Here is a 26,946-nt window from a genome sequence, read left to right as displayed (position 1 = left end):
GTTGCATGTATGTGAAAAGCCACAGTTGAATGTATGTGAATATACTATAGGTTGTTATAGTATCAGCAATTCTGCATAAGAAAGGTAACCATGAATAATATTTTAATGCTTGATTCATGAAAGACTATACTATAGCTGTCAGGCAAACTGGATTGTGGTAACAAAAGTATTAATAATCCTCTGTTGACAATATTGTTCTAATATCACCAAAAATTCATTCTCCTTCTTAAATCCTTTTATTCCATGGTTCAGCTTATATAGTTATAAATTCTCTGGAGTTTGAACAGTTATGACAGTCCATCTAGGCATTTTTAAAAGCTTTCCCTTACAGACAAAAGTTCAAAGCACATGTTATGAGACAAATGCAAGAAGTACTGTGATATTTGTGAGGTTCAGAATACTAGGAACATATAATCACTGATGAAAAACAGACTAAGAAACACTAAAAATGTGCATAGTACGCCTGATTTTCAAATGCTATAATGAGGGAAAACTGAGACATCTTCATTTGTTGCCACTATTACAAAGAATCTTCTCACAAAGATGAAAATAACAAAGGAATTTAAGTAAACATATTATTACCAAAATACTTATGGACAAAACAACTATAAAACAATTAAAATCTCTCTGTTTTTTTTTTTGTTGTTGTTGTTTGCTATTCTTGAACTATATATTTTTCAATAAATACTTAGGATTATCTTTATCTTCTTGAAACAGGGAAAAGCTTATGTTGCTCAAAAAGTGTTATACATACTAGGTGGAAAAAAGTTTAGAAGAGTAGTTAGAGTTTGTCACCAGTTCTTTTTCTTGAATGATGTTCTATAGAGGGAACTAGACACAGATGAACAGCAATGAGAGATGGCATGCAGAATTTAGTGAGATAATCTAGCAATGGTTTTTATTTTATTCAAATGAGCTACATTAAACATTACTGGCATCTTGTGAAGATTGGCAGATCTTCAGGTTTCTGCAGATCACTAGAGCTTGAAGCAATTGCTCTCTCCAAATGATTCTCTTCTCTCTATTCATCTCCAGGTGACAAGTCTTAGCTCCTGCACCTCTGTAATTTTCACTCTCTCCATTACTACTGTCATTGCCTCAATAACTCTTCCCCAGAGTAATTCGATGCCATACTAAAATAACAAATGATGTAGCCTCCTAACAAATCTTCCACAATACCTGCAATCTATTTTATACATCACACTCATATTAATGCTTATGGAGAACAATTCCACTGAAGAAATTCTTGGTCTCTAATCAAAAATGGCAACCCAATAAATGGCCTGAGGATGAATTTTGTATAGTCTTAGTATTTTTACCATGTCACTCTGCCTGCTTTTCATGCTGTGCCCCAGTTATGTATGCATGGATTTTAATTACCTGAGTAGTCTCCAAGCAACAGAGGTCAGGATATATTTCTATTGGTCTCTCTAGCCACCACATTTGTTGAACATTGAGTGCTTTATTTTTGTCCTTCCAATCTAGGTTAATTCATATGCATTCCAGCGATGGTTCAATTGTCTCAAATTTTTATTATATTTAAATACTTGACATCAGGGGATAACTTGAGGTATAATCATGGAAAAATAAAAAATTTTCCTTCTTTTCACATTTGCAACATGGCACAAATTTCAGATACTAGAATTTAGTTAAATAACTTCAATCTACCAGCAACACCATTCAAATGTCAGTTACCACTGAAACTTGTGTGTAACCTGTGTATAATTTTATAAGGTAAAAACTTCACTGCTTGCTCCCAGTCCACAAATTACTATGCAAGTAGCAGAAGCACATCATGATCAGGGACCAGTCATGTCACTCCTTCAACATCTGTCAGTTATTGGTCACTGCACATATATCACTTAGCTCACCCCTCAAATAGTGAAGGGCATAGCTCTGTTACCTCCTTGCTTCCCAGTGATAAAACCATGTGACATTTTACAAAAATGGATAATCAAAAGAAGGAATTCACTAACAAAGATCAAAGTGCAACAAACAAATGAAAAGTGATGAGGCTGAAAGTGAAATCTATAAATAGAGTTACAAAAAAAAACACAAACAGCTGAATGTGGAAATGTTTACATGGCTACTGTTGGATAGACTCTAGATCTGAAGCTAGGAGAACTTAGTGAAGGTGAACACACAGATTATATATATATATATATATATATATATATGAAGAACTTGATTGTGACAAAAATAATGATGTCCAGCTGGGTGTGGTGGCTCATACCTGTAATCCTAGCACTTTGGGAGGCTGAGGCTGGCGGATCAGGAGATTGACCGCCAATCTCCTGACCAACATGGTGAAACCCCATATCTACTAAAAATACAAAAGTTAGCCAGGTGTGGTGGCAGATGCCTGTAGTCCCAGCTACTTGGGAGCTGAGGCAGGAGAATCCTTGAACTGGGGAGGCAGAGGTTAAAGTGAGCCAAGATTGTCCCACTGCACTCCAGCCTGGGGAGACAGAGTAAGACTGCGTCTCAAAAAAAAAAAAAGGACGTCCTAGAGGAAGTGAGGCCAACAAATCTCTTCACATTAAAGGAATTCTGAGATTTTACAATTTTGAAAGCACTTAAAAAATTTTCAAGCATATATCCAAAGCTGGAAATATAATTCTCTAGGAAAGATGGAAGCTTGGTATCCTGTTTTATAAAAATGAAACCAGCAATGTTCAAAGTTTTTAAAAAAAAAATGAAACATTTTATCTTGATGTTTCTAATGGTTGAAATCACAGCATATTAGGTAATTAACAGTTTTACAGGGTTTTTCATGTTTTATATAACTAAAACGGACAGAGAGTTTATAATGTTTTGACAAAAATTTTTTAGATCACAGAATAATTGTATTTTTCCCATATGTTATGAAGACCGTCTTTCACCGTTTCAGTTTACATGATTATTTTCACAGTCCCACACTACTATATAAAGTGAGGACTGCTTGTATGTATACATATATATACACACACATATACATAGACGTATACATATATACACACACATAGACATATACACACATATGCATACACATATACATATACACACATACATATACATATACACACATACATACACATATACACATATACACATGTAAACATACACATACACATATATATGTAAATGTGCATGTGTGTCATGGTGATATATGTGTGCATTAGGTGATATTACTCTTGGGAAATAAAAATAAAAATAAGAAATCTTTTAAACTGAAATTTAGATATATAGTTTTAGCAGTCATTCCTAAAATGGCTAAGCTCGCAGGAATTTCATACCCAAATTATGAATTACTAAAAAAAGAAATGTCATAAAACCATTATTTTTTAGCATAAAGATTATATTACACAAACTTAATTGGAACTACCCAGAGATTATCTTTTTAATCAAAAGATAAAGAGTTTGAAAGTCTGCTTTTCAAGACTTTTAAAGTGATTATGTAGCCAAGTACGGAGCTCACATAGTCTAGTATAGTTCAATCTCCCTGGCAAGTACAAGCAGCATGGAAGTGCAGCGGAGAATGTGTCTCCAGCCAAAAAGAGTATTAACTGGTTTCTACAGGCAATGTAATTCAGCTACTCACTGAAAAGACTTAAACACAACCATTTGCTTCCTAGAAATAGGCTCCTAAGTACATTTCACCTGCTGTAATTTTTTGGCTCTTTTTTCCTTGTTTCTTATAGATATAAACAAACCAAATTCAATACTAGAGTGCGTATTGCAATCCACTGTGCAAATAAACTTTCATTTTCCCTTAATATTGAGACTTTGCAGAACAGTAAGTTGTCAACCTTTATTTCAAGGTTAAGGTTTCTAACAGTTATTCACCTATGTGTGTGTATGCCATTTTAATAAACCAAACCAAAACAAACAAGAAAACCCTTTATGTTGCTGGACATCTTGTCCACATATACAATGAATGCTCTTTAATGAATAGATTGGGGAATGAAATTTTCAAATTATTTCAACATGCTTAGTGACACAATTACTATACATGTACCTTCAAAGATTAGCAAATTTCACAGAAATGGGAACCAATAACATTGCTTTCAGTGTAATCCTTAATAAATTCAAAGATACTTTAAGCTATTCTGTATGAAGAATGGTAATTGTACACCTCAGAAACTACAGTACTGGTTAATGAGGATATCTGGCTGGAAGGAAAAGATTGCCAGACTTCGGTACATACTGTTTATAAAAAATGTTACTTAATTTTCAGTAACTGCTGTTTGAAAAGATTTATGTGGTTTAGGAGATTTTGTCCAACAGCTATTAGAAAAGGCAAAAATTGCCCAACTGGATTAGGTTTATGCTTAGGGCAATTGGGGTTCTAGTGCGCTCTGAGGAGTTTCAAATTGTCCTCCCTAATATCAACTTTTAAAGATTACATATGTACCGCCCAATCCCATCACTACCTACTTGTGAATAATCTATTATGCTTATCAATTCCTGTTTCAATGCCTAACTTCAAGAAGACCCATGAGTAGCTACTAACTTTGTTAACTGCATTTTAATCATTTCTAAGTAATTTTTCTCTTAAGGATTTAAGAAATAGGCCCTTGTTTTATATTCCAAAATTTGCTAAAAGAGCCATCTGTTCTTTCCAAACTCTTACAAGCACTGGTAAAATTCAATTTGATACTTAAAATAGGTGATGTATTAAACTTAAGGTTTGGCTTTTGGAACTTATCTCCATGTACTTTAAATGAAAAATTCTACCAGACCTAGGAAATGTGAATTTGTTGTGAAGTAGTTAAGAAGTTGACATAAAAGAACTGGAGCCAGTCATCCTGAGTCCATTGCTTAAAAGCTGGGGGATATTTGTAAAGTTACATAAAGTCTGTGCTTTTTAGTTTCTTTATCTACAAAATGGGCGTAATAATTTATACTTCACTGTGTTTTCAAGAGGATTAAATTAGATGACATATCTTTATGCTTACAGACACAAAATAAACACTAAAATATTGTAATAGAGCAACCATGTAATTTATGATCAAATTCTGTCCAGAAGTTTGCTTGGGACAGATGCTAAACTGTACAGGATATAGGGCTTAAAATAAAATTGTCCTAAGAAAACCATGATGTACGATGACTCTAGTTATTATTATATTGATGTTTTAATTATTTTTACCCAAGGCAACTGCAACTAATCTTTCTACCTACTTACCCCATCTTACATTTTTTTTAGTTGTATCACAACCTATCTAAGATGATGGCATTAGCAAGTGAAGTGGGATGACTAAAATGTATCCAAAGACTCCACGGGTCCCTGAGAATGCAACTGATTGCTGGAGGGGTCAGTTTAAGCAGTACTATAGACGTGATGATGGCTGTAACTCAATTCATAGTGATCAGCGCAAACATGGGTGACCCATTTTCTAGACCTGAGCTCTTTATTAGAAACCTTCTTATCACTTTCAAAGCCTTCATTACCATTTTTCTTATTTACACAAATTTAGGGTTATGGAAGTTTAGTTGTAACTCACATCATTATGTGAATTCCAACTAATAATTATGTGCTTTCAGCTAAATTCAACGGTTCTTGTGAAAGCAAATCTTCGAGTGAAATAATTATTATCCATGAAGCTCATTTTGTTCTTCAGATTAAACATTTTCTCATATTTTATAGCTACAAACTCTAGAAATATGATGGCACTTTTCTTCCTGGTGCTAGAGAGATGTAATAAGATATCAAGCATGTTTATGCAACAATGGTGGTGGCAGCTGGATTATGTCAAAATTCATTTATTACTTCAGATTTACCAACAGTTATGGACATTTTTTAAACTAGCTTGCAGAGTTTGAAATATTTTACTTCAATAACCAAAGCACACTCCAAACAGATGGATTGAGACAATAAGACTATTCACTTGCAAATGACACTTGGGGCAATTGGGGGACAGTATGGGAAGTATTAGGGCTGCTGGAAATTTCCTCCTTATATGTTAAGCTTTAGAGTTGAAGAAGCATTACAATCTGTTTTATTTTTCTGACTAGTGATGGTAATCTTTTTCACTACTCTAGTAGGCAGTGCCAAGCTAGGACAAAGAAGCCTAGTCATCAGCTAGTATTCACTTAACCTCTCTGGAGTTCAGCGTCTTCTTTGAAATACCAAAGAGTTGTAGTAAATGCTCTTCAAGGTCTGCACTGTATCTGTGATTCTGTGCTTCTAGGGACTTCTTGCCAATTTTGAAGAAACTATTCGTACTCTGGAATAATAAATTTTGCAGTTGTATGCTGCTTTGTGAGCTGCCATCAGAGAAAATTGAAGGAAGGGACATAAGGTTACTTAGAGTCAAAACCAAAAACCTCTGTAATTATACAACATCCCCTTCATGTTGTACATGTTCTTAGAAACGTTTGTGATAGAAATTCTGGGGATCTTTACTTAAGATCAAGGTCAACAGTGTCCACAATGTAACATTTGTCTTGAGTTACTCTTAGCACTAATCAGTCTGCTGCATAAGTTCATGTGTGCATGGAAATTCTTCAAGTCTCAGATCCTTAGCATTTCTCAGAGACCTTCCATATCTATGTTTTTCTCAAGTTTATCCATTACACAGTTACATAAGGAAATGGACTTGTCATATAGGCAATCTCATTCACTGCATTAAGTCCAGTCTAGTTTTAATGGAAGAGTTGATGAAGTTGGTTTCAATCAGGATGCAATAAGGTGGTCCTAGTTGGGTGTTATGTTGGAAGATTAGGCAGAAAAGACGTTTCTCTTTTCTTTGCAGATGTTAATGTATCTCTTTCTTTAAGCCTCTGATCGCTGAGACTAAGCCTTCATTTTATTATTGCATGTCTGTTTTTTGCTTTCTCATGTAAATGTCATCATCCTTGTCTTTCTTTCAGGTTCACTGGTGGCATGGCACTTATCCATAACATATTTTTGAATTATATTTTAATGGTATAATAATGTAATTTCTTATCACTGTAGATAAACTTTTGCCAAATGTTACCTTCAGATTACTGAAGAATTTATACATACAATCATATCAATCAGGGATCTGTTTTGCTGAAAGGTGGCTTGAGATGTAAGTCGCAAGAGGAGAAAGCAGAGTCATGACTTCATCCCCAGACACCTATCAAAGATGAAGAAAAACAGAACCAAGTTGTATTAACATCCAAGTCAAAGAGAATCTGGAAGTTACTTGATGCCTGCTAAGACTGTAGAGCTTCATTACACATCCCACTAGGAACACTTCAAACTGGAAGAAATTTTAACATGATTATAGCTACGGAACACACATTTTATACCTCCAAGAATAATATAATTTTCTGGTGAGTTGACATATCCTGGCCTGCTTTTCTGCATGAGAAAGCTCCAGTTTCAGTACATTAAATTTATGATGCCACCGGGCCTGCCAAAGGAATTTAGGAAACAGACACATTGTGTCCTAAGCTGAAATCTTGTCAAATCTTAAAAAACAACCCCGTTTTGTGTAAAACTCAGCTATGTCCTTTGGTGTAAAACAACAACAGCAATAACTACTCAATATTGTCCCCTTTTCGAGAGCAGAGAGTTGAGATCCATTTCAAAATTGGCTGAGAATATCTCATTTTATCCATTGCAACTTGGGCTTCAAATTTTATAACCAATTAGAGGTTTCATTAAGCTTCTTGTCCCATGAATTTGATTCCATGTCTATTTCTTACTTTTTTGCCAACTATAGCAACCTTTAATTATTCCCTACCATGAAATTGTGCCTTGTATAGTAACTCCCAAAGAAAGCCAAATTTCAATTTGGTCAGTTAGTTTTTTACCCTTTTTTATAAATAATACCCTTACCTTAGTAAAAATCATGAGTTTCATTTGAGTCACATTTACCAGTATGAGGCTCCAAGACAGGAAAATATTTCCTGATGTTTCTGCAGCAAATGCTGCCAAACATTCCGGGATCCAAACGTTCCGGGATCCCTTGTCATGCACAGTGGACGCATCTTGTTTCCCATTGTGCAGCCTCAGAAGCCCAAGGGTACACAATTTTTATGTACTGGAAAACTTTAAAAGCTAGAAAGTGTTGCTAAAGTGGAAGGCACTAGGCCTGGAGGAAAGAATGGTAATTTAGAAAAAAATTAAATAAACTGTCTTCCTTTCAGGGAGTATTTGGAGGGATCGGGAATGAAATACCAATGCCACAGAAAAAGGTATATGCACCAATGTGTGATGTGGGGGATTAAAGAAAACTCACTGGGTATTTCTTTCAGGTACTTTCTCAAAAGTCTGAATTGTGAATTGGAATTCACTCTGGAAAACAAAAATAAAAATAAAACCCCACTCTAAAGCTTTGAAAACAAAAAATTCTACTGTTGTTGCTAGGTCAAGACTTAGCACCATGTCTGACACAATAGTAAGTGCTCTTAAAAACACCTGAGGAATATATGACTGAATATAGTCAGTAGGAAAAAAACCATAATTAGAAACCGTCAAAATAAGTGTTGTCAAGATTTCTTTTATTCACCTTTTTTTAAGATGGTATCAACTTTTTCCATTAATTGTAAAGTTCACATCAACATTTCACTGGATGATTTACCATTCAATAATGATCATTGCTTGAAATGTTATTGAAATATTTTTGGGGGAGGAATTTAAAAATAATTTTAATTCTATAATTTCTTTTGTATTTATTAGCTATAATTATTTGGTATGATGTTTTTTCTGTTGTTCTATTGTGTTTTCTATTTGTTGTTCTATTGTCACTGTGACTTAGCAATATGTCCTCATGTCTGGTAGAGACACCCTCTCCTTTGCTCTCTGTATAGAAATAATTGTATCAATTTAAGAATGTTATTATTGTACATACACTTAAGAATTAGTTTGATAATTCTAGATATCAGCTAGATATTTATTTGTTATTACATTGAATGTACAGATTAATTTGTAGGAAAATTTGCACGTTAACATTGTAATGCTAAGTTGTTTCATCCATTAACTTATAATTTGATTTTCTTCAGGTCTTCTTTAATTAACATTTAACATAATTTTAAATTTTGTCCCTATAGGTTATGTGCATTCTCAGAGAGACTAATATCTAGACAATTTATAGATTTTTGTTATGTGAATGGTATTGAATTTTCTACTATGTTTTATTTAAAAATTAAAGATTGTGTAAAGTAGTGATTCTCAGTCTAACTGAAAATAAGTCATTCAGGCAGTTTTTAAAAGATAAGGATGCTCCAGTCCTCTTCCTAATCAATTCAATCATAATTGAGTCTATATTAGTAAGTGGTTATTATATATCTTTGATATATTATACCTTTTAATAATTTGTATTATTCTTATGGTCCTTATGATGTTTTTTACCTTACAGTCTATTTTACATTAAGATTGTTACATTAACTTTTTAAATGGCTGTGCTTCTGACATATGTTTTAAATTCTTTGAGTTTTATACTTTCTGTTTCTTGATGTTTTAATTATTTTTCTTGCAAATGATGTGCTGTGGTTCTTTAAACAAATCTGAAAACTTCTATCTTTTGATTCTTTTGTTTATCTTTAATTTACTCTTACCCATTTGTTAATTCTATTTTTATGTTGGCCATCTTATTTTTTATTTTCTCGTGTGTGTGTGTGTGTGTGTGTGTGTGTGTGTGTAACTCTGAGTACCCTGAGTCCCATGGCCAGACAGCAAATCCCAGCAAAGTTTATAAAGTTTGTGACATCTTTCTGAGGCCAGACTCATGGTAGCTCTTGAATTGGCCCTTGTTAGGACAATGTGAGAAAGAGAACAGAACATAAGTAGAATGCTCTTCAACTAAGTGCACTGCTAATTTGGAAATAGTTTGCTATTTTCTTTTTATCTGGGGTCTTATTCCCTTTTCTTTCTCAGATAGCTTTCCTGTTTTCCTATAAATGCCTTAGGACCAATGATTCTCTAATCTCACTGCATCATGTAATCACTTAATACTTTTAAAATATCGGTGCTGGTGTGTCACTTTAAAGCATTCTAATTTATTTAATTGGTAGTCAAAAATTTGATAATTTTTAAAAAGTCCTACCACCCCTGGGAATTGTGATGTGCAGCCAGAGTTGAAAAACACTGTATTAGAAATGTCAGCTTCCCTGGTTCACAATGCTTACCTAACATGAGGACCGGAAAGCCTAGTCCTGGGCTGTGGTCTTCCTGGGAAGTTCTGGGAGCTTCCCACATGTGAAGAGCCTCAGTTCTGGACCTACCTGACAAGCTCTAGGTAACTTTTGCGAATATAGTGGGGAGGGTGCTACTCTGCTCAGACCACCCAGCTAGGAGCTTTGGGATTAACTTCCACCAAGGCAACACAGAGAAAGGGGCCTTAGAATAAGGCAGAAGGAGAACTTTGTAATGGGCTCATGGCCTATAAGGTCTTCCCCTGGCCGTCTCTCACTCTAGGCTTCTATTTTGCCCTTCCCAAAGATGTAGTCTCCTTTTTCCATTGGTCCCTCAAGGTTTCTCTTAAGTGCCCAGTGTGGCTTGAGGTTCTGTCAAACTGTCCTGGGCACTCCCTTCAATGTTGAATGCTTAGCTTAGGAATGTAATTTTCCATTACTTCTTTTTTCTGTCCCACACTGTCTTTGCCCATCTGCTATTGTTTATATGCTTACATGTCTTTCAGGCTAGTCTGTAATCTTCTTGAGGGCCAGAGTCTTCATCTCTGTGATTATCCTTTTATCTATGTCTAAAACGAGGCTTTCCTCGGTGTTTAAAATTACCATTTTCCCTCCTGGTATCTTCAAATATTGAGGTTATCCAACTGAAACAGTATTGATCTTACAAGTTTCAATTTAAAGAATTAAGTAAATATTGAACAATAGCATATATAGTAATTCAAAATATAAATAGAAGTTTTTAGTCATTTAATAGTAAGTGTGCCTACAATTTTGTATGACTTCTCAGTACTTTCAATGAACTTATAAATATCAGCCTCTTCTTAGCTTGTCATGTTTATTCCTATTGACACAACTCAATATAATATGTTTATTCCAGAAAGCCATATTTTATAAAGAATATAGATCTCCAAGATAGTTTCCTGGCTTATTACTGTACACTGCTGTTACAATACCTAAATGTTTTGTTACATCTTGCAGTTTAGAAAGAGAAAAACAACCCCAAGATATGTAGGAAACAAACCAAGTGCAGGGCATAGTGGGAGCTTCATAAAACTGAATTTGATGCCTTCAATTAGTCACAGAGGATGAAGAAAGAAGGATATAGTGCATGTTTAAAACATAAACAAACAAACAAAAAACCTATCTTGCAATAGGCTTTAGAGTAGGCCTAGAGCCAATTACATGCCTAAAGAAACTGAGGTTGTCCTTGCGGAAAAATCGGCCTGAGATAAGAGTCTGTCTCTGCTAGGAGAAAGAAGAAAGCTCTAGTTGAATTTATGAGCAATTTGATGGACAAGGAAACCAAATAATGGTGGGGAAGAGATTTAGAAAGAGAGATTGAGAGAGACAGGCATTGAGAAAGACAGAAAAATCAGAAGCACTTTCTATAACTAAATGATTTGATTGAGAGAGTTTTATGTTTGAGGAAATGTCACAATTTAAATAGAATTTGATCATTTTCTAAAGCTTCACTTTCCTCTGATTATGGTCACCACACGTAACCAATACAGTTGGTTCAATATTTTGATCTTTGTACATGTCATTTTTATGCTAAAAAATATCAGGGATGGCTGGACATGGTGGCTCACGCATATAATCCCATAACTTTGGGAGGCCAAGGCAGGTAGATCATGAGGTCAAGAGATTGAGACCATCCTGGCCAACATGATGAAACCCCGTCTCTACTAAAAATACAAAAATTAGCTGGGCATGGTGGCGTGAGCCTGTAGTCCCAGCTACCTGGAAGGCTGAGACAAGAGAATGGCTTGACCCCAGGAGGTGGAGGTTGCAGTGAGCTGAGATTGCACCACTGCACTGTAGCCTGGCAACAGAGCAAGACTCCATCAAAAGAAAAAAAAATCATGGAACAGCTATAAATTAAAATAAAAAATAATTTTACGTTGTAACAACAAAGATAAATATTAATTTATCTTTGGAAAGAATAAAAAGGCAAATTTCACATGCCTATAATACATATACATTATCATGTTTTATTAGTTTGAAGCATTAAATATCTTTTTTAAATTCAAAGGAAACATTTCAAAGAGAATAAATTAATTCTAAGTAATTTTTTTGTTTTTTGAATTTCTGATAGCTAATGAGACATTTGGATTTAAAGTTTATTCATGTTCTAAAATTGAAACAATTTAGGCTTTACACATGATTTTAAGTCAGTCAGAAATACAAAAACGAACGTGTATTTAAATAATTGGTGAACTAAACCAAAAGATTATAGGCAAAGACTGTACAAGTCAATTTTAAAAGAAATGCAGAAATATGTATCACCATGGTCTATATCCTACTTCTAATTAATTAATGAAAATCCCTGAAAAAATCGACAGACTCACATTAATAGAAAATGCTCTGGAACAGCAATTGTTGCATAGCTTATTTTGAACAAGAAAATATTGCCTTTTCATTCATGCATAATTTGAAAATTTTAAACAAAGTAGAATACTGGCCATTGCAGTGGTTTCCCCCAGACTAAGGTGTCTACTGTTTTATAAACTAGTTGTATCAGGAGCTATGTACTTCTCTGAAAAGTACCAGATAGTCGATGAATGCATCTCTAAACCTAGCAAGTCAGTTTATGGATGATTTAGTAGTTCCTCAATTCCTTGGATTGAAAACCTGGGCATTTTTTCTCAGTTGACAGATGTTTCTGCTTTCAGAATCACAATTTGCCTAAAGCTCTTAAGCAGAAAGATAAGTACACATACTTTATCAGTCAGACAAGCATGTTGGAAACGTTCAGACTGTTGGTTCTATGATGATTAGCAACTTTCTTACATTTTCCCTTTTAGGTAAGTCTTCTAAAAAATAATGAGAGAGAATTTGTATAAATTACATGATAGCATTCATTTATCTTTAAGATTCTATTGTACGACTAAAAGATAACGTTCCAGAAAAAAAAGTCATTGGAATTATTCATGTTGATCAGAAATTGGCCAGGAACATATTGCTATCAAATTAAGATGCTTCATGAATAGACTCAGCACTAAAATTGAGAGTCAAGTAAGAGGTATGCTTGCCACTTTTTGGTTAAAATCAGCAGTAAAATCAAAAGTTGTCTGAAAAAAAAATCTATGACTTGTAGTTGTTATACTTAGTGATTAAAATAAATAATAGTTTTATTATAAACATTAAACTAAATCCAAACTTGAGGAATACAACCACTGCTGTGTTTTGTTGACATTGTTATCATTTGTGAATTATTGAAGAATAACTCCATAGACTGCAATAATTGACTGTTTTCTTCATTTACATGAATGCCATTGCTACAGATGTTTTCAGGATTCATGGCAAGAGTATCCTGGACTTAAAAAGTTACCAGCACAGGCATGCTATGTGCTCTGTGAACTTGAACTTTACAGTCGAGCTGTAGCATGCTTACTAACTTATACCCAATGATTTAGACTAATAAAATGCAACCAAATCTTTTATCTAGATTTGAATGAAAGTTTAGCTTACCTTTCAGAATAAAGATTTCAAAAATAGACTATTTTCATTCCTTTTCTGATTTACCATATTTTTCAGTTTTGAGTAGAATCAGACTAAAATAGTTTGCATAAATAGCAGGCTAACCAAATAAAGCAATTATCCAGTGCCATAAATCTCAAGAATTTTACAGGCAATGCTTTGTCTCACTGATATATGAACACCTTGGGCTATGTATTTGGGTAGGGCTGGCATTCATCAATACTTAGAAAAAAAATTAGGGAATAATTGAAACACCACAAATACACATTGCAAAAATGGTAGAAACTATAAGGTGTTTCCAATCTTTAAAATAATTTCTCTCTTTTTCGGGGCTACATTATGAAATCAGTTAATTGGTTAAACATCTCTCGTCTCATTACACTCATCCAAGAACAGCTCCATTCTTTTCCCAGATAATTTATTTCACTGTGTGTCATTATATTATCTTTCAATGCTATTTTGACATAAATTCCATAATATTGTTCAAGTTATATCTTAAGACTTTTCTAGGGTCCTCTGATGTAAGAAAACAATATTTAATATGGAGAATTTTTTACTGTATTAAAGATCAATAACTTATCTACAGAGAACATCAAAATATCTTCAGACTTTTAAGATGGAGGGTGGTATATTCATCTATACCTTATAAAAATTAAAAAAGCAAATGTATGTGTTATAAAAAATAAAATGGGGTAATCTCAGAAAAACGATAATACATGCCAACAAAAAAGAAGTTGATATAGTAATTGATTACTGTAAAATATATTTCTATATATAGCATAGAACAATATCTACACATCTAAGTATTTTATAAATTTTATATGTTATTTTTACAAAGAAATCTATACAAATGAATTATAAACATTGAGTCCCTTACCCTTTTCCTACTCTAGACTGATTCCTCACAAATAAGCAATTTCATCTCTATAGGTCTTTCTTCTGGAAAATATTTGTCTAGTTCTCCACTTACCATTTTAGTCCATTGACTGTCTTTTACCACAACAGATGAAAAGTTATTTCCTTTTTGCTAGACTTCCCGCTCCCCTCCTCCCATTGTGGGCTATATATTTTTCTTATGGTTCAGTTTCTTTTTAGAATGTTGTTTTGTTTCTGTAGGTAATGCATTAACTTCATATTTTATGTTTCCTCAAGTACAGATGGTCTCTTTGATGCTCCACCTTATAAAATGAGCATCACCTCCTCTTGACCATTCTTTTCATATTTGTGGATAATTTTTTTTAAAGAGCCAGGAGTGACTATAATTTCATCCCTTCTTCTTCTACTTTCTTTTCCCTCGAAGTTTCTCATATATCTTTAAATATATTATTTATAATAAATACATATTATTTTTTTAACCAACCTCTTCATTTAGTCAAGTATTTTATTTTTTTCTGAGACCTTCATCTAAGGTTCTATGTCCTACTATGACCCAAATCAGTAATTTCTGTACACTACACTTTCTTTCTTGTTTCCTGGATTCTATGTAATTTCTTTTCTTTTACCATTCTTTCCTTTGTCCTTTTTTGCTTTGTAAACTCTGTTTTGTTGCAAGGCATTGAGATGGTTTGAAGAGGGGCCAGAGATTCTGCATTTCCAGGTGATGCAGATCTTATTGTGCAGAGAAACACTCTGAGTAGTAATTTCCTAGGCCAGTGCTGTCTGGTAGAAACAGAACGTAGGCCACATATATCATTTCTAAGTTTCTGGTGGCTATATTTTAAAAAGTAAAAATAAGCAGGTGAAATCAATTTAATTATATTTTATGTAACCCAATATATCCAAACCAATAGCATTTCAACATGTAATAAATATTTTTAAATAATTCAAAAAGTAGGAATTTTTTTTGTACTAAATCTTCAAAATCTGGCATGTAGTTGCACTTTATGGGGTGTCTCAGTTTGGACGCACCACGTCTTGAATTCTGAATAGCCACATGTGGCAAGGCACCACTGTACTGTAGTGAACAGTACAGGCCTAAAGAATCTCCTTCATGCGTGCACCACGATTCATACATGAGAATATTCACAGTAATGCTGTTCAAAATAGCAAAACAATGGATAAACTTAAAAACCTATTGACTAGAGATTAAATTAACAAATTATGATAGGTAAACTATGCAGAAATGAAACTACAACTTCGCATAACAACAGTGAAAAATTTAGAAACATAAATTGGAGTAAAAAATGAGTTGCATAAAACTACACTTATGTGATACCATTTTTTAAAGTTCTAATACATACAGAAGCTAAACAATATATTATTTGCAATATATACATACATGATAAATCTTAACATCATTAAAGTAAGGGAGTGATGAAACTGAAGTTTCTGACTGTGATTCCCTGGTTGGGTTGGGAGAGGGGTGAGCATTGTTGTAGACTGAGGAATGGGATGTGGGGAGCACATAGATAGCCGCAAGTTTTTTATAATACTTTAGTTCCTGGTTGAGTGGTGTAGTTAAGGTGTTGTGTTTTATATAAATACATTTCAAACCTTTAACTTACTGCTGTAGCTGAGGTTCCCCAGGAAAATAGAGCCTGAGACAAGGGCTGGCATGCAGGTAGTTTGCCTTAAAAAGTGATTTCAGAGGATTCTATCTTTGGATCCCCTTCCACCATCCTTCTGGAAGCTTTCTCTCTCTCTGGGATTTCCCCCTCTGGGGTCCCCTTCCACTCAGTGTGGAAGCTGCTTTCCTCTCCGGGATTCCATACTTGGGTCCCCTTCCACAATCCTTATGGAAACTTTCTCTCTCTCTCTGCCTAAATAAATCACTTTCTGTAAAAACTCGAAAAAAAAAAAAAAAGAAGAAGAAGTGATTTCAGAAAAGAAGATTGGGATTTTGGAGGGAGGAAAACAGGGAAAGAGGGGAAAGTCAATTGTTATTGAAGATAGCTGGTGTTCAAATCTGCCAGACCCCCTGTGGAATCAAATAAAATATGCTTTGGAATTTTGGCTGATGGGAATGAGAGATGCTTTCATCATTAACTCTTATCTCCCTTGGTCAAGGCTGCCCCATTCACTCTCCCCACTTTCAAGCTGGGCAGGAATGAGTGACGGGTCATTTCCCACATGCCTCCCAGGTGGTGGCTTCAAGGAAGCCTGAGACCCAAGGTGAGAAGCTAAGTCAAGATGGTTGTGGCAGAAATAACTGGAGAAGAAGAAATCTTAGTGACTATGAGGCAGGAGACCAGAGCTGTTTAATACAGTTACCTGCATGTTACATGTGTTCTTGTGTATTTGTCAAATCCATTTTAATAATTAGTTAACCTATTTAATATAATTAGTTAAACTATTTTAATATTATTAAAAATAATAGAGGAAAAAGTTACATAAACCTTTCTTTTTTCGCAGATACAATTATTTCATGGATATTTAATACATAACAGATACTGCAGTGTCTGTAACATGACCTAAAGACCTTCCATGATCTGGTCCTCATGACATTTCAGAACTCATTTTCTAACATTCTTCATTCTTTGTAGCAACCTAGGAATTGTCTATTGATGTCATCAGAATTCCCCAAATCCTGGAACTTACATTAGGGCTGGCACTCTTCCTCTTCCCAGGGCACTCTTCCCAATGGCTCACCCTGCTCCACTATGGTCTGGGCTCATGTGTCAGTGTGGCTGAGCAGTTTTCCTTACCACCCTACCTGCACATGAACACTGCCCCCCTGCCTGCTCATTCACTAGATTCTTGGGCTACTTTTCCTTCCATGGTATTTATCCATACCTGGCATTACATTATTTAACTTTTTTTTTTTTGCAATCTCTCCCACTGGAGTAAAAGCTCCATGAGGACAGGAATACCTTCTATTTGGTTCCTTGATCCCAAGGCCCTAAAATAAAACCTAACATCCACTGTGCGCTCAATGAATATTTTTTAATGTCCTCTTCTTCCTCTTTATTAAAAATAAAAAAAACCCAAGCTAGCTCTCTTCGTTAATTTCAAATTTGTATAGATCGAGAGACCAGTTGTTTAGTTTGTAAAATTTTTCATTTTTCTTTCTAAATCACATTTGACAGGATCAATCAACAGCCAACAAAATACTCTTGCACTCTTTTTCAAGAAACCAAATCCAGAACAAGTGTTTGCAGTATATGGTCTCTTTGTAAATAGCTGTGCCTTTTATAGAACCTAAGCTGACATTTAAGTTTTAATGAAACCTGAAATTGGATAAATTCACATGGCTTCAGGCTTGAGTGCTTTGCATGGTAATTGCTAGTATTATATAAAGTGGTCACCAGCACTAGCAGGCAACACCTGATTTCCCTGGAAAAGACATCTAGGTGTGAAGAGTTACAGCTGAGTGGTTGTGGGATTACTGAGGTGACAACATCTATGTCTTTGTAAATCAAAACTGTGTGAAGAAGAAATATGCTTTATCATTTAAAAAAATTAAATATATTAATATTTTATTTATTACTTCATTTAGCCCTAGGTTGTTGTTATATTTTAGTTTCCACCAAGCAGTCTGGATACTGCTTGGAGTTGGTTTTTCCCTGACAAACAATACATTTAAATGTTTTGCATTTAGACCAATGCTCTATATAAGCATATTTCTAGTATATAATCCACGTGGTCTTGCTCACAAGGCATATTGGAATTAGACCTGGTCAGAGGCAACAGCCAACATAAATAACAATGATAATATTTACACCAGAAAATTGCAACTCTAGGGAGTGGAAGAGTAAAGAAACTTTAGTGTTGGTACCCAGGACACCTACCCAGGTCTCCTTAGGGCTGAGTTAATGTCTATGGAGTTTCATTGTTATCCTTTCTTCTTAGAGACCCGGGCTACAAATTATGGGTCTCTAAGAAGAAAGGATATTTACATGCAAGGCTGGCGAAGCTCTGTCTCAAAAGCAGCAATTAAATTCATTCATGAATAGATCCCTACCTACTAGAACCTATTAAGAATCTGTTTATTGAACTAATTAAATATGTAGTAGCAATGACCAGTTCAATACTAAAAGAAAACCAAGAGCACAAATTTAGATTTTGTAGCACAAAATTTTGTTTGAGGCCAGGTGCAGTGGTTCATGCCAGTAATCCTAGCACTTTGGGAGGCCGAGGCAGATCGATCACTTGAGGTCGGGAGTTCAAGACCAGCCTGGCCAACATGGTGAAACCCTGTCTATACTAAAAATACAAAATGTGGCAGGGCATGGTGGCTTGTGCCTGTAATCCCAGCTACTCAGGAGGCTGAGGCAGAAAATCTCTTGAACCCAGGAGGCAGATGTTTTAGTAAGCCAAGATCACGCTGCTGCACTCCAGCCTGGGTGACAGAGCAAGACTCCATCTCAAAAACAAAGAAACAAACCAAAAAATATATTATCTTTAAAGAAAGAATACTGTTTGTACAGAGTTTTTTATTATTCAAAGTCTTAGACAAATGTCATCATCACTTAGCCTCAAACTAAAGTATGAGAACAAAAACAAAGAAAAAGGAAATATCAAAACATTTTTATTGGTACAAAACAAATTATTTTCTCATTTGAGGTACTACATATGTGCCTGTGTGTGTGTTACTTTTGTGAGTATGTATAATAGAAGAATCGCTCAATTTAGAAAAATAATATAAAAAAATTGCCTGAATCCTGGAATGTAATTACAAGTAATTTGATGTGAAAAATTTCCTTTCACTTGTTTTGCCTCCATATTATTTTCCAATGAACTGTTTTGCTTTTGTAATTTTATTTTATATCTGAGAATTCAGTGAATCCACACACGTAACTTATTCCAAAAAGTGCCTATTTAATAGTTTCTTTCTTAATAGGATTTGCAAATAATTAGCAAGTCTGTATCTGTACAGATGAAAGAGAAAAAAAAAACTATAGTCTTTATAAGAGTTAAGGTAATATTTAATCAAAGATCATAAGATCGAACTTAAGAGTACTGGTAAAATTTTAGATTTTAAGCATTTTTAGTTCACGTAGCAGTATAGAGTTGAGTTCTGTAGATACACAACTCTCATTTTCTTTGCTCTTTCATGCCAAGTATTTTGGCTGCACCATCCTCAAATATCAATTTAGAAAAACATGTCTGTCAGCAGCTCATTATCTCATCAATTTAAGCTACTATATCATAAATTTGTTATAAACTGCAGATGGCCTCAAAGATTGTGTTGACTGTATAGAAAATATGTTGCTTGCTTTCTAAATGTATAGCAAAATAAGAAGCTTTTTCTAAGACTCTATACTTCAATGAAAGCCAGGAAAATATTTGGATTATAATTCAAATGCTCTCACTGGTCTTTTAAGAAACAGTATGCTTTTCAATTAAAAAAAAAATGTAGTTCAAGAAAAGGTCTCCATAAAATAACAAAATGTTTTTAGGGTACCCTGGAACTCTGAGAGCTATCTCCCCACTACATGACCCAAAATAAAGTCAATGTACATAAACAATACTAATTTGAAACCCTTCTTTCCATGATAACGGCAATGTTTTAAAAAGCACTTTATGCACTCATTTACCTAATGCAGAAAAGAAATTTCAAGGCAACAAGAGGCAAATACCCACCTGAATAGGTATCAAAAGGTTCCAATGTAATTATACAGTAAGCCACGATAACAAGACGATAAGTAGTGCAGCATCTGTTAATGAATCACATTTTATCAGCTTTCAGAATATTTACTATAATGCATTACATATCTTTGCAAAATTAAAGTTTTAAAATTATATTTTGTTGCCTTTTATACTTGTTTGATAGACTTGGCATAATCTTTATCATTGTGCATTATAATAAATGGTACAATAAATCACATAAATAGTATGGAGAATTATGTTTAAATATTAAGACAGTGAAATTCTCAAGAAGATTATTTTTGAAAATGTTAACAAAGACAACCCTTCATTGAGTTCTATGTTTCATGTGATCAAAAAGATGAGAAAATGAACTTGTATATAATAAAATACATTGAATCTTACCAAAAACAAGTCCTACAGAATGAAAAGTGAACCTGTGGTTTAGACAAGAGGTCTCGGGACTAGAAGAAGCCAATCTGTTGGCTTCTCTTCTCACTTGCAGCAAGTCTTTAAACATCTCCAAGCTTCAGATTCCTGATCTGTGAACTGAGAATTCGTGACAAAATTCTATCTTAAAGACCTCTTAGCAATAATATTCTATGATTCTCCTCTGAAGAGAGACAGAACATTGCTTATTTTTCTCCTATTGAACCCAAATTCAACCTTCTTAAAAGAATTATTATGTGTGTTAATTTATTGCGTTCTTATCATTTCTTAGATAATTTTACAAGTAAAAACTTAGCAAATATTAGTTCTTTTTGCTTGAGGTATGTATGTTTATGTGTGTTTGTACCAGAAACGTAGTTTGCATAATTGCAACCATAGTGTACCTCCCAGATTTTACGTTTTTTACTTTTAACAGTATTTCATAAGCCTACTTCCAGGTATGGGGATGAAACTAGATTGCACATTGGAAAATAACTTCAACCCCTAACATGTATTTCAGAATTTTGATACTTTTCTCCATTTGAATGTGAGTCCTTCAAATTCTCATCTGTGATTTATCATTATCACTTCTATATCTAGCAGGGAGCTGCCTGCTGACACTCAGTAAAAATGAATAACTCATTAAACTAAATTTTGTTGACCTCTTATATCAGATGTTGAACAAAGTGCTTTGTATATGTCATTTCATTTAATAATCAAAACTTTTTAAAAAATATTACTATCATCTAATTTTTCAAAAGAGAAAAACAAGGCTCAGAGAACTTAAGTTGACATTCCCAGTTTACTCAGCTTCTAAGAGGTGGCACTGGTTTTTGTCATTCAAACAGTAAACTTAGCAACTTCACTATACTTCAGTTCATTTTAAGAAACATCCACAAATTAACTGGCATTCTGTCTTACTGAAATTTTGTAATTTTTTGCTATTGCCTCATGGATGTACAGCATTATACATAATCTTGATACTAAACATATAATTACCCTGTTTGTGTGCATGTATTATTTCTTACACTTGAATATCTCAAAATAATGAATAAATACAACATGTTATAGATCTATTATGGAATATTATTCAGCATTAAAAACTAATAACGATGTTATGACACATACAACATTCAGGAAACTTGACATCATTGTCCTAAGTGAAATAAACCAGTCACAAAATAACAAATACCGTATTATTCCACCTAAATGAGATACACAGAGTATTGACAAGTATAGAAAGAGAAGGTAGAATGGTAGCTGTCAGGGACTGGAGGGAGGAAGGAATGAGAAGTTAGTGTATAATAGGCACAGAGCTTCATTTGGAGAAGATAAAGCTTTTGGAGATGGATGATGGTAACGATAGCACAACGATATGAGTGTGTGATGCCACTAAACTGCACACCTAAAATCATCAATTTTATGTTATGTATTTTTACCACAATAAAAGAACCCTAAACTAAGAAAAAAAACTGTCCAAATATTATTGGCTGCTGCTTAATATTTCCAGATCTTTTCTTTTGTTGTTATTGTTTTTTAAGACAACGGAAACAGGTTTTCAAAACTTACCCAGCTGTTTCAAAATCACATGTATCGATGTGTTGCAGACCTGAGTAGGTACAACTTATGAATGCCTGTTTTTATAACCTGGCCAGGTTGACCTTGAAGTATAATGAACCTTGTGACATGAGCAATGGTGTCAGGATATGATGGGTGACATAAGGCAGGACAGAACTGAGTTTTGGGGCATCAATCTGTAGGGCTGGTCTCAGTCAGTAATCATAAACCATGAAGTATCCGCAGGGACGCCATGAATTAAGTTTAGCTTTATACCAGGATCAATGTGCAAAGAGGGCCAACCTAATGGGTAGGGTTTGACCCTAGTTAGAACGTAACTATCTAAAGTCAGACAGAGCAGCACGTCATGTTCTATTCAAAAACATATCCAGCAAATTGCAGCAAGAATAAGGAGCCAGTTTCTAGGGGAGGAATAGGAATTGATGATCTCTCAAGTCCTCCAATTTGTTGGGAAATCAAAACATACTTAAATCTCTCTTGGATGCTGGATTGAAAGAAACAATTATTTGATGTGTATTGCAATGCTATTTGGTAGCCAGGGCAGATAATTAACAAAACAAACTCCAAACAGGAAGACTATTTCCAAATTTGTTGAACCAGTGTATAGGTACCTATCAACTTTTAAGTTGGGCCAGGGTCTTCTGAATGACTTTGAAGATATTATTTTCATTTTTTTTAAATTGTACTTTAGGTTCTGGGGTACATATGAATATCATGCAGGATTGTTGCATAGGTACATACATGGCAAGGTGGTTTGCTGCCTCCATCCCCCATCACCTATGCCTGGCATTTCTCCCCACATTACCACTCCCCACCCTCGCCACCCCCTGGTGTACCTCCCCTAGACCCTCTAACAGACCCCAGTGTGTGATGCTTCCCTCCCTGTGTCCATGTGTTCTCATTGCTCAACACGTACCTATGAGTGAGAACATGGAATGTTTGATTTTCTGTTCTTGTGTCAGTTTGCTGAGAATGATGTTTTCCAGATTCATCCATGTCCCTACAAAGGACATGAACTCATCATTGTTTATGGCTGCATAATATTCTATGGTGTGTATGTGCCACATTTTCTTTTTCCAGTATATTATTGATGGGCATTTGGGTTGGTTCCAGGTCTTTGCTACTGTGAACAGTGCCATGATGAACATAGGTGTTCATGTATCTTTGTTTTCTTAAGCCAAGAGTAGGGAGAAAATCTTTCTTCCAATTAAGCAAATTATTTTCTTTCTAGGCCTTTTATATTTATTGGGACAGTTAACTTGCAGTAAATATTCAGCAGAAAAGGCAACACTGAGTAGCTGAAAGAGCTTGGCTTTAAGGCAACATACACAGATTTTATGACAGTAACTATAGCATACATGCTTGGATAAATTAATCTGTAAAATACTCTCCAGTTCTAAATTTCTATGACTATGACAAAAATTGGTGATTTAGAGTTTCAAATAGAAAAGAGTTAACTGATTTCTGACTGCACTAAGTGCAATAATTTTTTCCAAGTACATTCAATTGAAATGTGAATATTACATATAAACCAGAGGAGATAAAATTAGAAACAATACATTTAAACCAGGTTTAAGAAGAAATTATGTATTCATACTTTCAAAAATAATTTTAATATAATATATTAAAAGAGCTTCATTTTTAAACTACTGCCTTTTTTATCAAGCATAGAAATGAATTTTATTATTTTTCAGGTAAAATGAAAACCTTAGATAAAATGTTAATGTGGCTTCACATTGTTGATTTCCTTTCATTTAAAACATCAAGGGCATGACATGTGCTAGTCACTATGATAAGTGCTAAGAATTTGAATATAAAGCAAGATACCTTATTTTCCTTCTAAGAGATGATATGCTTAGGGAGGAAAGCGTATTTACATAGGAATACCTAAGAAGACACTGACCCCAGCCCATGGGAAGTGACCCATGAGAATGGAGTCCTTTGTCTGATAGAAAAACCGAGGAAAGCCGATCCAGACAAGGGAAACAGCATTTTAAAAACCACAAGGGCTTGAAAACATACTTCAGGGAAATACAAATATTCATGAAATGTAAGATTTAAAGGAGGTAACGGTGAAAAATGGGCCAGAATAGGTGGGTAGAAGGTAAAGAAGTTTTGTTTACATAGAACTTGGATTGTATTTTATTGAAAATAGTAAAAGCAATAGAATAATAATAATAGTAATATGAAATTGTTTTGCATTTCCTCTGGTATGACCATGAAAAGAACATAGATGTTGAGACAATTCCTGACCAGCTAGCTGGGGATTTGCTGGAAAATTCCTTCACTTTCAAGAACATCAGTTTTGTCTTTATTTATTTATTTAATTTATCTGTTTGACTAGATGATCTTTAGGAATGCTTCCTATCCAAAAAATTTATGAATTCAGACCTGTCAGGGCTTTACATAAAGTCAAAATCTCATACGTTTATGACTTTAAAATCTTACTTGAGGCAGACGTGGGAAAGAATTTATCTTTCTGATGTCATTGGCTATGAAAGATAATTGCATCAGTAAAGTGGTGTGGTAGGAAAAATACAAGTTCAATCTCTTTTTTATATTTTGTAATTGGCACAGCAAGTGTATATATTTGGGATACAAGTGATGTTTCAATACCTATGGTGTATAATAATCAGATTGAGGTAATTAGCATATCTATCATCTCAAACATTTATCATTTATTTGTGTTGAGAATATTCAATATCTTTCATCTAGTTATTTGAAACTGTATAAGATGGTATTTTTAATTATAGTAATCCTACAGTAGTATAGAATATCTTGTGGTTCGGAATCAATGTGACACCTTTTGTCATTTTATAGACCTTATTACTGTTTGCATTGCCATTTAACTTGAGACAGGAGTTTAAAGCACTTCCAGGAAGTTACGATCTAATAAAATAGTAATAATACAGAAACCTATTAATCAAACAACACAGAACTGAACTGATGTTCAAAGGTTTTAGAAAAAGTACTACTTAAGACTTAACTGAAATTCATAATTGATAGTAGATATCAACAATCCAAACAAAGACTAATAGAAATTAGGTTAGAAGTTGTGCTTTGGGAGAGAGGACTACAAGCCATCTAACCATTTAAATCAGTCAATAAAATTAGAACTAGCTTACCACTTTTCTTGTTGCTTTTACATTTTCAGTATTCAATATAAGCTTTTTAAATTTATTTGTCTAATGTATTTGTCATTTAAAAAATCACGATTTAAAATGTTTAATAAATAATTTTTTTTTCTAAATTACTAGACGTTAAAGCTCTATGAAACTTAGGGAGAAAAGGATCCTTCTATGCGGTCTATGAAATTTGTCAGTTTTATAGTTAAAATCAATTTAAAAAATTCATGCATGTATATTTTGAAAATTTGAAATGGAAAATTACATGCAAATTTTACTTTCCATCTAAATATTATATTACTACTATTTGGCTGGGATTTAGTCAGCATTTATATTGTTGATATTGGCTAGTATCCTTTTTAGGTAATTTGTTGCTAATGTCGACATTTGTTAAATGAGTATTGATTGTTGAATTGTTGTTTTTTTCTTAGATCTCTGACATTACAAGTTTGAAACAATGGTTCACAATTGTTTTTGAAAGCATAAAGTAGGAAAGAAAATAGTAACATAGATATTACAACTGATGATGATATGATAATTATAAAGCAGGTAAGAAAATATTCTCTTACTTCAGCTTTTGTTTATTAACTAAGCCTTACACTTTAAGAATCAGCTTTCCTGAATCTGTATTCCAGACGAACAGCCTCTCATCTGTGCTATAACATTCTGCACAAACATCAGTTATTGCACTTATTTTCTCTCTCTGTTTGTGTGTGTGTGTGTGTGTGTGTATAAAGTGTCCACTGAGTTTCTTTAAGCAGGGATTACGCCCACTCACTTTAGCCGCCTAAGCACTGTGTAGAATAGTGGTAAATTAAACTAAAAGGCGAGAAGAATAAGATATAAACTGGATTTTAGGATATTATAAAATGCATAATGCAATGTCTTTATACAATTGTGGAAGTTGAAAACTGTCACAGAGAGGCAGTGTCAAACAGGAAATTACCATTTGGGGCATTCACAGTAGACCACTATCTGATATACAAACTTTTTGGTACTCAAATTCCATTTTATTAGTGAACACCACATTAGTGAGTTTTCAGAAAATGCCTTTCTACTAACTAAACTCATGAGACTTATCAGAAATCTAAATGTATCACTTCACTCAACTTCAATGAAGGACATATGTTTCTAATCACTAGCAATCAGTCAGATGTGATGTTTCTATCACTCAGATGTCATTAAATTCAATTTACATACCAGTACAAGTAGTCACCAAGAAATGCTATTACAAATTCCTACTCATCCTTTCAGGACCTTCAGGGCCCTTTGGCTCTTAAATTCCTCTCTTTTAAGGTGTCTTCCCCGATACTTTGTTAGAGTTACATCTCCTGGTTACATATATCTATAACACCTTCTATATTTCTCCTGTCAAACTTATAACAATGACAAGTAAGTAATAGTTTGTATAATTGCTACCCTTTCCCTCATGGGTAAAGCCTATGACTACCTTGCTCACCTCCATAGCCCAAATCCTATGGCAATCACATAAGTGAATAGAGAATTTATCGATCTGGAAATATTTAACTTTTTGCATTCTACTTTGTTACTTTTCAACTCAGTGTCATATCGAAACAGCCAATGGCCACCTGATAATAATATTTTGTCATTATTTTAATCAATGCATATTAAATGTCTTCTACGTGTGGCATAATTCTGGGACCAGGAAAGTTTCTTTTTTCATGGAACTTACATTTCTGGAAAATGGAGAGAGAAAACAAAC

General features: G+C 34.1%; 1 long non-coding RNA gene across 2 annotated transcripts in view; it reads right to left on the bottom strand.

Moving 5' to 3' along the window:
- Positions 1 to 2,681: 2,681 nt before the first annotated feature.
- The window catches only part of LOC144582349 (uncharacterized), a 138,043-nt gene continuing 113,778 nt past the window's right edge, over positions 2,682 to 26,946 (bottom strand). For both annotated transcript variants that reach the window (XR_013534883.1, XR_013534884.1), the window contains exons 6-7: positions 20,089 to 20,162; positions 2,682 to 7,082 (exon numbers count right to left, since the gene is read on the bottom strand). This is a non-coding gene — a long non-coding RNA (uncharacterized LOC144582349). The remainder of the gene's footprint in view (positions 7,083 to 20,088; positions 20,163 to 26,946) is intronic.

This window comes from Callithrix jacchus, chromosome 4 (assembly GCF_049354715.1).
Source record: "Callithrix jacchus isolate 240 chromosome 4, calJac240_pri, whole genome shotgun sequence".
Taxonomy (NCBI): Eukaryota; Metazoa; Chordata; class Mammalia; order Primates; family Cebidae; genus Callithrix; species Callithrix jacchus.
Note: the sequence above shows the minus strand (reverse complement) of the source record. Positions and strands in the feature narration are given on the sequence as shown.